At 37.5% G+C, this 12,374-nt stretch overlaps 2 long non-coding RNA genes across 2 annotated transcripts in view; one reads left to right on the top strand and one right to left on the bottom strand.

Annotated features, from left to right (window-relative positions):
* Window positions 1-12,374, top strand: part of LOC103350738 (uncharacterized) — a 411,608-nt gene that overhangs the window by 62,254 nt on the left and 336,980 nt on the right. The gene's annotated exons all lie outside the window — the stretch shown is intronic.
* On the bottom strand, window positions 1,508-12,225 carry LOC138843519 (uncharacterized). Its single transcript, XR_011378323.1, has 2 exons — window positions 11,956-12,225; window positions 1,508-1,829 (listed from the first exon to the last, which is right to left on the bottom strand). It is a non-coding gene; the product is annotated as an uncharacterized lncRNA (long non-coding RNA).

A 12,374-nucleotide genomic window follows, 5' to 3' on the forward strand; every position in this document is an offset into this window, starting at 1 on the left:
GCCTGGGAAAGCAGTATAAGATGGCCCAAGTCCTTGGATTCCTGCATCTATGTGGAAGACCCAGTTGAAGCTCTTGGCTCCTGTCTTTGGCCTGGCCTAGTCCTGGCTATTGCAGCCACATGGGGAGTGAACCAGTATATGGAAGATTGATCCATCTCTCTCAATCTCTCTTTCTCTCTTCCTCCCTCCTTTCCCCCCTCCTAACTTCGCCTTTCCAAAAAACAGAAACACATTTAAAACAAACATAAAAAGAACAAGGAAGTTGTATTAATTTCTATTGCTTCTGTAACAAATGACCACAAACAGAGTAGCTTAAAACAAAACAAATTCATTGTCTTATGGGTCTTCTAGGTCAAAGAAGCAACACACGTCTCAGTACACTAAAATCAAGAGATTGGCAAGGCTACTCTTCTTTCTGCAGGTTGTAATCAAATCTTAGAAGCCCTTCATCATGTCTGCGAAAGTCCCCTTTGCTGTGTAATGTGTCATATACACAGATTCTGGGAAATAGAGTGTGGATATTTGTCTTAGGAGGCTGATGCTTTACCTACCTCAAGGGGCCTAAAGTCTTCTCTACATAGGAGAATGGGCAGGAAAGAAGCAGTAACAGGGATGAGGTTAGTTCACAACACCACATTGTGTGCTGCCTTTGTGGTTGTTTGTGACTCCTGTGACTAAATTCTGGTCAATGGGAGTTATGTGTGCCTTCTCTAGGTCTTGTTTGCTGAACAAGTCCCACATCGCACCCCATGCCCTCTCTTTTTCTCTTTGTGGGAATGCTCTAAGGCTCCTAGGGATGGCAGAGTTTCTGGCTAAAAATGGTTGGATCCCTGTGTGGAGCAGAGACCTCCACCAAAGTACATTGCACCATGATTTGCAGGAGACATAAATCTGTGTGTGTGTGCATTAAGCCACTAAAATTTGCTATAGCCCAGGTAAGTTTTACTTTAGCCCAGGTACTATCTTGGGGGAATTTGTACCTAGCAGAGGGGTGCTGGTTAGAAAAGGATGAAAAACAAAACTTGCAGTATTGACTAAGTGTTTGGCCAGTGGGCAGTGAGTTAAGAGCTGGAAATACTGTTCATTATTAAGATGGAAAATCTTGGAGAAGCTGTTGTCTGGAATAGCTTGGAAGGTAGGCCTTATGCCCAATAGTCTTACAGTTTGACACTGATTCTTTACCCTGGTATGTGACATAATCTCTTGGGGAATTTTAAAAAGCTGTCCATGTTCAAATCCTTATTTCCAGAGATTCTGATTTAATTACTCTACATGTACACATTGGAGGAAGTTGAGCATGAGTACTATTTTCACAGTTTTCTGGATGAACCTAATGTTCAGCTTGATCAAGAATCAAAACTCTAAGGTAGGAGTCAGACAACTTTACTGTAAAGGGCCAGATAGAAAATATTTTAGGCTTTGGGAGTAAGACTATTTGTGTTGTAAGTATTCCACTTAGCTGTTTAACAGGAAAGCAGCATGACAACAAGAAAACAGTAGCTATGGCTGTATTCCAATAAAACTTTATTTAGGAAATGGGGAGAGGTGCTGGCATTGTGATGTAGCAGGTAAAGCCGCTGCCTGCAACACCAGCATCCCATATAGGCATCATTTTAATATCCTGGGTGCTCCACTTCTGATCCAGCTCCCTGTAAATGGCCTGGAAAAGCAACATAAGATGGCTCCAAGTGCTAGGGCATCTGTATATACTTGAGAGACAGGAAGAAGCTCCTGGCTTCTGGCTTCTGGCTTCTTCCTGGCCCAGCCCTAGACATTGTAGCCAGGAGAGTCTCTCTCTGTGTCTCCCCCTCTCTTTCAAATAAATAAATCTAGAGAAAAGAAAAAGAAACAGGTAAAGAGCCATTTGTGGATTCTTGTTTGCTGGTCTCAAACTTTTTTTGCTAAGGCTTGTTTATCCTTTTAAAAACCATATAGGATCACAAAAAGTCATTGCTTGTGGATTATATCAAGCGAAGATTACCCTATTAAAACTAAAACTGAGAATTTGTAGTTTTAATTATTTTTTTTAAATTTTGGATTAACATGTGACACTTGTACATTTTCATGGGGTACAAAATATTAATTGCAAATAACAATAGTATATCCACCATGTGAACATCAATAAGTATATTTAACTTAACAATAAACATTTTATGATTTTTGCACTTGCAAAAAATAGTAAAACCAATTGAATTCTTTGATTTTTTGCAACACTATTTTTCTATCCTTTTCTTTCCCATTATTGTCACTTATTGTATTTTCAAATGACAGCTCAGGATCCTTTTGTTTTTCATGTATGCTATAAGACAGTTCTGCAATTTTATCTTCCAACTCTAAAGCCAGCTTTATCTGCATTTAGATGAGTGAATACCAAAATAATGGCTTCTGGGCCAGCGCCGCGGCTCACTAGGCTAATCCTCCGCCTTGCGGTGCTGGCACACCGGGTTCTAGTCCCGGTCGGGGCGCTGGATTCTGTCCCGGTTGCCCCTCTTCCAGGCCATCTCTCTGCTGTGGCCAGGGAGTGCAGTGGAGGTGCTTGGGCCCTGCACCCCATGGGAGACCAGGATAAGTACCTGGCTCCTGCCATCGGATCAGTGGGGTGCACTGGCCGCAGTGCACCGGCCGTGGCGGCCATTGGAGGGTGAACCAACGGCAAAGGAAGACCGTTCTCTCTGTCTCTCTCTCTCACTGTCCACTCTGCCTGTCAAAAAAAAAAAAAAAAATGGCTTCTTAATTTGCTGTTTATTTACACTCACAATTAATTTAACTATGTCTTGCTTTAATTCATTTTGTTGTGGTTTGTTGCCTTAGCTGAAGTATGTGAAGCGAATCTGGCCTCTCAAGGATGTCTTGGTATTTCTTGTTGGAGACCAAAGCTCCTTCTGAAGGAATGTTTTAATAGCCTTCTCAGGAGGCTGATAGTAGTTCTTTGATACTCCATCATAACTCAACAAGTGGTCATTTCTTAAAAGTGTATTACAATGTGGACTCTTAAACAGTCTAAATGAACCCTTCATACTTTATTATATTAAAATCATTGGTTTACTTGCACATTAAATGGTTTTTTTCAACTTTTATTTAACAAATATAAATTTCCAAAGTACAACTTTTGAATTATAGTGGCTTTTCCCCTCATAACCTCCCTCCCACCTGCAACCATCCCATCTCCCACTCCCTCTCCCATCCCATTTTTCATCAAGATTCATTTTCAATTATTTTTATATACAGAAGATCAACTTGGTATATACTAAGTAAAGATTTTAATAGACTGCACCCACATAGACACACAAAGTATAGAGTACTCTTCGAGTAGTAGTTTTACCGTTAATTCGCATAGTACAACACACTAAAGACAGAGATCCTACATGGGGAGAGGTGCACAGTGACTCCCATTGTTGATTTAACAATTGGCACTCCTATTTATAACGTCAGTAATCACCCGAGGCTCTTGACATGAGCTGCCAAGGCTATGGAAGCCCCCTGAGTTCACCAACTCTGATCTTATTTAGACAAGGCCATAATCAAAGTGGAAGTTCTCTCTTCCCTTCAGAGAAAGGTACCTCCTTCTTTGATGGCCCATTCTTTCCACTGGGATCTCAATCACAGAGATCTTTCATTTAGGTGTTTTTTTTTTTTTTCTGCCACACTGTCTTGGCTTTCCATACCTGCAAAACTCTCATGGGCTTTTTAGCCAGATCTGAATGCCTTAAGGGCTGATTCTGAGGAGCACTGTTTAGAGCATTTGCCATTCTATGAGTCTGCTGTGTATCCTGCTTCCCATGTAGGATCATTGTCTCCTTTCTAATTCTATCAATTATTATTTTCAGACACTGGTCTTATTTATGTTATTCCTTTGACACTTAATCCTATTTTTTTGATCAATTATGAACTTAAACTGATCTCTTTAGCAAGTAAGATGGCATTGGTACATGCCATCTTGATGGAATTGAATTGGAATCCCCTGGCATGGTTCTAGCTCTACCATTAAATGGTTTTGTAATATCTTGCAGTGGTTATCTGAAACAGTGTTTCACTGATAAATACCATTGGCACATTTCATCATATAGTATTTTAAAAAAATCACATTAGTTAATATCATTACTGGTCTCACCATAAAAGTCTTTAAGTCTTCAAAAGTTGTCAAGCTTGTGATAGTAGATAAAAGTTTTCCAGAATTCTAATTTTCACTTGAAAGCTCAAATTTTGTCATTGGCAACAAATACTGTCAGTTGTTTGCCTTCAACTGACAGGCTCACTTCATTTATTTTCAAAGAAAATGACTGCCAAATACTCAAGTTTGAATAACCATATTTTGTTTATCACTTGTTCTTTCAAGTAAAAACCATGTTGCATGAAAAGAAGATGAGTTTGGTTTGCAACTCAAATGATCACATGTTGCTTTTACTCAAGACAGCCATTGTTCTTGGCTACAAGCAGAAGTGCTTTGTGTGTTCCTCTGTTTCGATCCCACAGATTATTTAAAAGATTTGTATTCAAATGTTGACATTTAATAATATGAATAATTTTTACTGTCTCATCAGGACATTTTTAGTAAAGCTTATTTAAAAGAATGAGAATATGATATGGCGATAAAAATGATAACAGTGTACAGTGATATAATACAATGATAAGATATACTGATCCATTTTGGTGATATTGTCTTGAATCATACTAAAGCAACATCAGTTTTATCCACCATTACTTTATGCCATCAGTGTAAATGTCAACAAGGTAAAACAGGCAACTTACCTCTTAGTATTATTAAGAAAATAATTTTGAACTAATGGTTCCACTATAAGGGTCTTTAGGATTTCCAGCATTGAGCTATACACTGAATACCAGTGCTTCAGAGGATGTGGTTAAATGACTCAAAGTGTTTGTGTGCAATAGCCATTGTTTACTTCCTTGGGTAAGATGTTTCAAGAAAGAGATGAACTCAGACAGAATTGATCAGTTTCCAAGCAGAATATGAACCAGTACAAAGAGTTGAGAGATTTGGAGTGAAAAGTGGTTAGAATCCAACTGCTATCAGATCCCAAATGGAACCCCAGAAGTCCAGTAAGACTTTTTAGTTGAACAACGTAACTTGGTTCTAGCAAAGATCAGATTAAGGGAGGGACAAAGCTGGGGAGAGGGCAGAAAAGAGAAGAGAAAGCTCTGAGACTTACACGTGGGTGCGAATACAACAGAAACCTACCAAGTTTTCAAAGAAATGTATTGTTAAGAAATCCAAAGTATTGGATTAAAATATTTTTGATGGTTTTGGCTATAAAAATCACCTTTTAATGTTCCAATTTTTGGTTATACTTAGTTCAGCTGTGGCCAAAGGGTTATAAACAGAATTCCTAAAAAGAAGAAAAGAGAGCTAAGGGGAAAAAAGGACAAAGGAATGCTTCCCAGAGAGCAGAATTAAAGTTTAATTAAATAACTCACCCTCTCACCAGCATAAGAGACTTCATAAATTCTGCTAAACAGGAGTTCAGAATTGCAAAGAACTTTGCAAAGAACATTGTGTCTCATGGTCTCCCACGTCATCTTTTTTTTAAAGATTTATTTATTTATTTGAAAGGCAGAGTTACAGAGAGGGGGGAGACACACACACATACTCATACATAGAGATATCTTCCATCTTTTGATTCACTCCCCCAGATGAATGCAAAGGAGCTGAAGCTATTTAGGCCATCTTCTACTGCTTTCCCAGGTGCATTAGCAGAGAGCTAGATTCGAAGTGAACCATTGCTCGTATGGGATGCCAGTGTTGAAGGTGGTGGCTTAACCTGCTGTGCCACAACTCTGGCCCCAAGGAATAAATCTTAATTGTGCAAAACCACTGAGGTTTTTCTGTTGTTGTTGTTGTTGTAACATTTATTACAAGTGTTCTTTGTTATAATACCTAGACTGCTTTGAATAACATAGAGGCCAATCCATTGATCTACACATGAGGAATTGAACTAAGGCATGGGAAGATATAAAAAATATATATGTAAGAGGTAGAATCAATAAGTGTCATATACTAATGGGTTATAAGAATAGAACAGGGGAGTCTCATGTGTTCTAGCTTTCTATCTTGGGTTGAAGTGGGTGGATCTTTGGTACTCACAACAACCCAATGTCCAATAGGCAGGAGCAATTTGTAAGCTAGGAGTTTGGACAGAGGTCTAGAAAGGAGGTATGCATAAGGCACTCATTAGCTAATAGCTGTTGGTTGAAGCCATAGGGAAGGAGGAGTGGTGGATGAAAATTTTGGGAAAGACAACTCCAACAGAGAAGAACACAAAAGTCCTTTAATTAAAGCAGAGAGTAGGGTCTGTAAAAGTGAATGATAATGAATACCCAGGATCAAAGAAAAATGGCAAAAATAGTCAGGTCATGCATACCAAATAAAAAACACTTTTGAAGACTTATGAAATGATGAAGAGTCAAATACCACAAGGAGGTCAAATGTGATAAGATATAAGTATTGAAGCATTATTTACAATGTCTAAGAAAATAGAAATAACCTATGTTCATCAGGTACTGATGAATAGATAAAGAAATTGTTGGTATATATTCACAATGAACTATTTCTCAGCCATAAAAAAGGTAAAACATGTCATTTCTACAACATGGTTGGGTCTGTAGGTCATTTGGTGAAAGGAAGTTAACCAAGCAGAGAAAGACAAGTGCACATGATCTCACTCATGTGGGGTCTAAATAGAGCTGATTTCATAGACATTCAAGGAACACTGGTGATTACCTATGGCTGAGGAGGAAAGAGGGTAGAGAGTGATAACCTGATGGTTATCAGGTACTAAGTAATAGCTAAATTGTTGCTAGTAAGAGGTTCTGGAGTTCTATGGCATAGTACGGTGACTATAATGTTAAGGTACTGCATATTTCTCCATTAAAAAAACAGTAAGATTTTGGATGTTTTTCCATTAAAAAGTTGTTAAATAAGGAGATAGATATATTTTCTCTAACTGGACATTATACAATGAATACAAATATTATTTCTTTAAATTTAAAATTTTTTTTTAATTTTTAAAAAATTTTTTAATGAATACAAATATTATACCATTACATAGTACTTCAAAGATATATACAATTTTTATATGATTTAATTTTTTTTAACTTTTATTTAATGAATATAAATTTCCAAAGTACGATTTATGGATTACAATGGCTTCCCCCCCATACCGTCCCTCCCACCCACAACCCTCCCCTTTCCCACTCCCTCTCCCCTTCCATTCACATCAAGATTCATTTTCGATTATCTTAATATACAGAAGATCAGCTTAGTATACATTAAGTAAGGATTTCAACAGTTTGCTCCCACACAGAAACATAAAGTGAAAAATAATAGATGTTTTTTTTTTTAAATGATGATGAAATCAGATCAGACCTATTGTCATGTTTAATCCCAGTGAGAGTCAAGTTGGGAGTTGATAATTTCTTTCTTTTTTTTTTTTTTTTTTTTTTTTTTTTTTTTTTTTTTTTACAGAGGATCAGTTTAGTATGCATTAAGTAAAGATTTCAACAGTTTGCACCCCCATAGAAACACAAAGTGAAATATATTGTTTGAGTACTCATTATAGCATTAAATCTCAATGCACAGCACATTAAGGACAGAGATCCTACATGAGGAGTAAGTGCACAGTGACTCCTGTTGTTGACTTTACCAATTGGCACTCCTGTCTATGGCATCAGTAATCTCCCTATGCTCCAGTCATGAGTTTCCAAGGCTATGGAAGCCCTCTGAGTTCTCCATAATGAAAGGACTAAGAGTCAAAGGGAGCACATAAACAAGTCTAGTACCTGCTAACACTAACCGATGGAATAAATAAAGGGGAGAGTGATCCAACATGGGAAGTGAGACACTCAGCAGACTCATAGAATGGCAGATGTCCTAAATAGCACTCTGGCCTCAGAATCAGCCCTAAAGCCATTCGGATCTGGCTGAAAAGCCCATGAGAGTATTTCAGGCATGGAAAGCCAAGACACTCTGGCAAAATATCTCTGTGAGTGAGATCTCAGTGGAAAGAACAGGTCTTCAAAGAAGGAGGTACCTTTCTCTGAAGGGAGGAGAGAACCTCCACTTTGACTATGACCTTGTCTAAACAAGATAAGAATCGGAGAACTATATGATTTAATTTTAATAGGAGTTTAAAAATATAATTAAGAGTGTTTTGGTGATCCTTCAGGAAAATAATTTCAATGGAGCATTACTGTAAAATTCAGATCACTGATTGATGAATGTTTCAGTCTTAGGGATGAAAAAGAAAACAGGACAAGAACACTAAATCTTCAAGGTTAACAGTGAATGTTTCAGGTTACCTTTGATCTCATGCCTATCCAATACCACAGCTCATGCTTTCAACTCTTACAAATGGAATTTGAAAAGCTCACTTAACTAAGATGCTGATTCAGATATAATTTTGATTTCTGTATTGCTGATGCAGTATAAAATAGGAAGTATATTGAAATCACAGTATCATCTTCAGAGAGGAAGGTGTAGATGATTTTGATCCAAGATTCTTTTGCAATGGAAATTGATGAGGTCAATGCAACCCAGACAAGGTTTACTGAGGGTTTATGCTTGAATACAGGGAGGCAGCATGGCAAAAGAGATTCTTCTGACTTGTTCCCCAGTGGGAGCTAGCGAGGGGTTTTCACTGGGTTGGGGAGGCTGATTGTGCCTCTGGGTCTCTGGCTTTTCTGCCTCCTCACAGGACACCTTGATTTGTAATAGACCTGTTGTGCTGTACAGGTGCTGATTTGTTGTTGCTGTTTCTACTATTTTTTGTATGGCACGGTTGCTCACTAATGTCTCCCCAGAAAGGACACCATTGATTACACTGGGCTGCTCTGCTCATGCATATAGTTTGGGGAAGCCCGTAATTGAGGAGTAGAAATCTTATATTGCTACATTCTGGGAACCCCTTGCTCCTGACTGGTTTGGAGCTGGAGGTGGACACATAATCAGATTGGGAAGAGTTTGATTTAGTGAGCCCTGTTTCTGTCCTGTATCAGAGAGAGGTGATTAGTGTTTTATTATGTTTTCAGAGAAAGGATTCTCTTTTTCTTTCCCTCTCTTCCCCCTTTTCTCCTCTTGAGTTGACTGTACTGATAATATTGGCAATCATGAATTAAATTTGACAATGAATTACAAAATACTCATATTATCATTGTCTTATTTTCAAAATAGTGTTAGTTTGCTTTTAGAACATAGAGTGTATCAATCTGGGGAAGTTCTTTCTAAAACTATAATGTTTAAGTTGACAGAATGTTTTTCTATCTTGTAAAACTTACTTAGGAAGATTAAAAACAACATGTTTAATAACCGTATCTATTTACCTGATGCTTAGTTAGCATTCAGTACTTGAAATATAATGTCCAGACAAGCCAACAACAGAGTTAAATGTTTTTAGAAGATTTATCTTATGGTTTTTTCTTTAATAAACATACAAGTTTATGTTACCCCAAATGCTGTCATAGAACATTATCTCAAAATAAGTTCTTTAGCAAATTAAATTAAAAACATGTAGAAACCTGAAGAAACATTTACTCATGAGCCAAGGTATCTGCAAACTTTTATAGGAAGTCTTAACTTTCCTTCATTTCAGACAAAGAAATTTTGTCTGAAATGAAGGAAAGTAATTGGCATCATTTGAATCCATCATTCACTAAGCTTCACCATTAAGAATCCATCATTCACTAAGTTTCACCATTTTTGCACAAAGGAATCTTTCTTGGCAAGTACTGATTTTCTAATCTGGAATGGCTGCTGACATATTTTCATGTAGATGTGTTATTTTTAATAGTGAAGATCCCTCCCATTTGGGACTCAGCACATTAATTTTGGAGTACATACAAAAATCAAGAGTACATACAGTCAGCATTATTAAACATAAAACTTGACATTGCCCTACTTTGGTTGCAATTTTTGATAGTGTAATTCAGTATTATTTGTCCCTTTTACATTTCTATAGCAACTAGTTCTGAGGAAGTTATGTTGTTTGGTAGAAATTCTCTGGTAGAACAGAAAAGAATCATTTGCAATTTTTATTATTTGTCTTGTGCCAATGAGAAATTGAGAAATGAACTGACTTGTATGCAGAACCATAAACATGACTGTACCCTCCACATACACATGTGTGCACACACAAGTTTGCATGTCCAGTTTTACAGACATTAAGTACCATCTGACTACTCATATCCCTTAAAATGTGTAGCAGTTCATAGATAATCTGTTAAAAATTAGTGAGAAGGAAATAATTTACAAAAAAAGAAGAAACACCTAGCCTCTCCTGAAAAATCTGTTAGGTCACACATGTGGATTTGGTAAATACTATGTAGAAAATGTGGCTATAACTTAAAAAGAGGCAGGTTAACAGAATGTATTCCACATTCTAAGAAAGATTACTTGCAATGCACACTGCCACACAGGAAATTTAAAGAAAGCAAACAAACAAACAAACAAAACCTCAGTTTATGACAAAGTACACAAGCAACAGTTTATTTTTGTTACCAAACACTACTTTAGCTATCGTAAAATATTTTTATTTGGTTACTCTTATCAAGATTTAAATTTATCATATTATAACAATAATTCAGAAGATCCCAGGCTTTCTGCCTGGGTTATTATGTATCTGAAGAGATAGATTTCTGCTGAATATTTTTCAGAAGTTGATTGTATTTTGGAAGGACTGTTAGAACTTCTGAGTCTCTTCTCAAATGTCAAGATTATTTGACATCTTTTATGAAGACATTGAAAATGGAAAACTTAGGTATTGATTTTAAGCTATACATTTCTGAAATTCTTAAACAATAAGCTGTTAGTTTTCCATGTAGCAGAATCAGTCAGACTAAACTTTAGGTTTTGAGCATTAGAATATTTGCTGTCCTGTATGGTCATTGTTATATACAGTTAAATGAAATAATTCTTTTGTTAATTTTACAGTACTCATTTTATTCATTCATTGAACAAGATTGAATTGATTATTTACTGTGTGACAAAGTTTTATACCTATATCCTTGGATACAACATAAAGGTTAGCAACTCAATATTTTCTGAAACTTCAGGACTGGTTTTTACAGGTACTTTGAAAGAAGATCACTGGGCACATATACTAAGCGAAAGAAAAAACAAGACAAAAACTGTACACCAATGAATTACAAAACTACTATTTAACTAGGTTGGGACCAAAGGTCATTTGAGCTATTGGCCACAACTGTCTCAAAAGAACTTAGAATGTCAAGCTGACCTCTCAATGCTGAGTAGGTGACTAGCAGGGTTCAGCAGTTTGTTCTTGATGCACATCCAAACATTTGGGCATTTGTCCAATATTTTTAGCTAGGGCTTTTTCTTCTATTAATGTAGTTTAGCAAAGTGTAAAGTGTGGTTTGCAATAGAACATTCGTGGTTCTGTTATTACTGTATTTTGCAAATGAAAACAGCCTGTATGTCAATGGATATATTATTTTCCATTAAGTTTATATGGGGTTAAAGTAGCATGACATTCATTCTTGTATTCTGTGTTGTGAATTGAGAACTGCAGAGAGAGGGAGAGAGGATAGAGGGAGAGAGGGAGAGAGAGAGAAAAAATAAGATCATTACTTGTGAAACATTTTGTGAAAGAAAAGTGGATGATGTAATCGGGACTGGAGTGGCTAGGAAAGAGTGCAAGGAGGACGTATCTGGGAAGGGAACATGTAAACTGAGATCTGAAGGATGAGAAATCACTGGAAGGAGTCTTCTAGGCAAGGAGAACAGGATGTATAGGAATACAAGGTTAAAGGAAACTGCTGGTTTGGAAAAGGAAGGAGGATAGCTTAAACTCCCCTAGAAAGGTTCATTCCAACTTAGATTCGTGCTCCAGAGAAGTGCCCTGATAGCTGGATATCCTGTAGCAGCATAGCTACAATAACTGTCCATCCCCCAGTCCCTCTGAACAAGTAGGTGTATTTCTGACTCACTCTAGATGTCTGCTGTGGTTGGCGCAGCTCCGCTCTGCATCCTCCTCACTCCTAGACCCGAGACGATGAAGCCAGTATGTGGAACACAGCAGTTTGGGTGACAGAGCAAAAGAAAAAGCATGGCCGACTGAATCCTGGCTCTTAAAGCTCCCACCCACGTCACTTCCACTCTCCATTTCATTGGTCAGAGCGGTGACTTATCCCAAGGCAGCAAGGAATGTGATCACTTCATGTGCCCTGAAGAGGGGCAGAACTGGAAATACTGACAAGCGGCTGTGATATCTCCAATAGGGGCTCAGTGAGCAACCTGGCCTTGTATGTACAAGTATTTGTGTGGTATGTGCGTGTCTCTGGAGAGAAGTTCACGTTCTCTAATCAGATTCTCAAGGGAGCTGTAACACAACAATGATTAAAAACTG

Source organism: Oryctolagus cuniculus, chromosome 8 (genome assembly GCF_964237555.1).
Source record: "Oryctolagus cuniculus chromosome 8, mOryCun1.1, whole genome shotgun sequence".
Classification (NCBI taxonomy): domain Eukaryota; kingdom Metazoa; phylum Chordata; class Mammalia; order Lagomorpha; family Leporidae; genus Oryctolagus; species Oryctolagus cuniculus.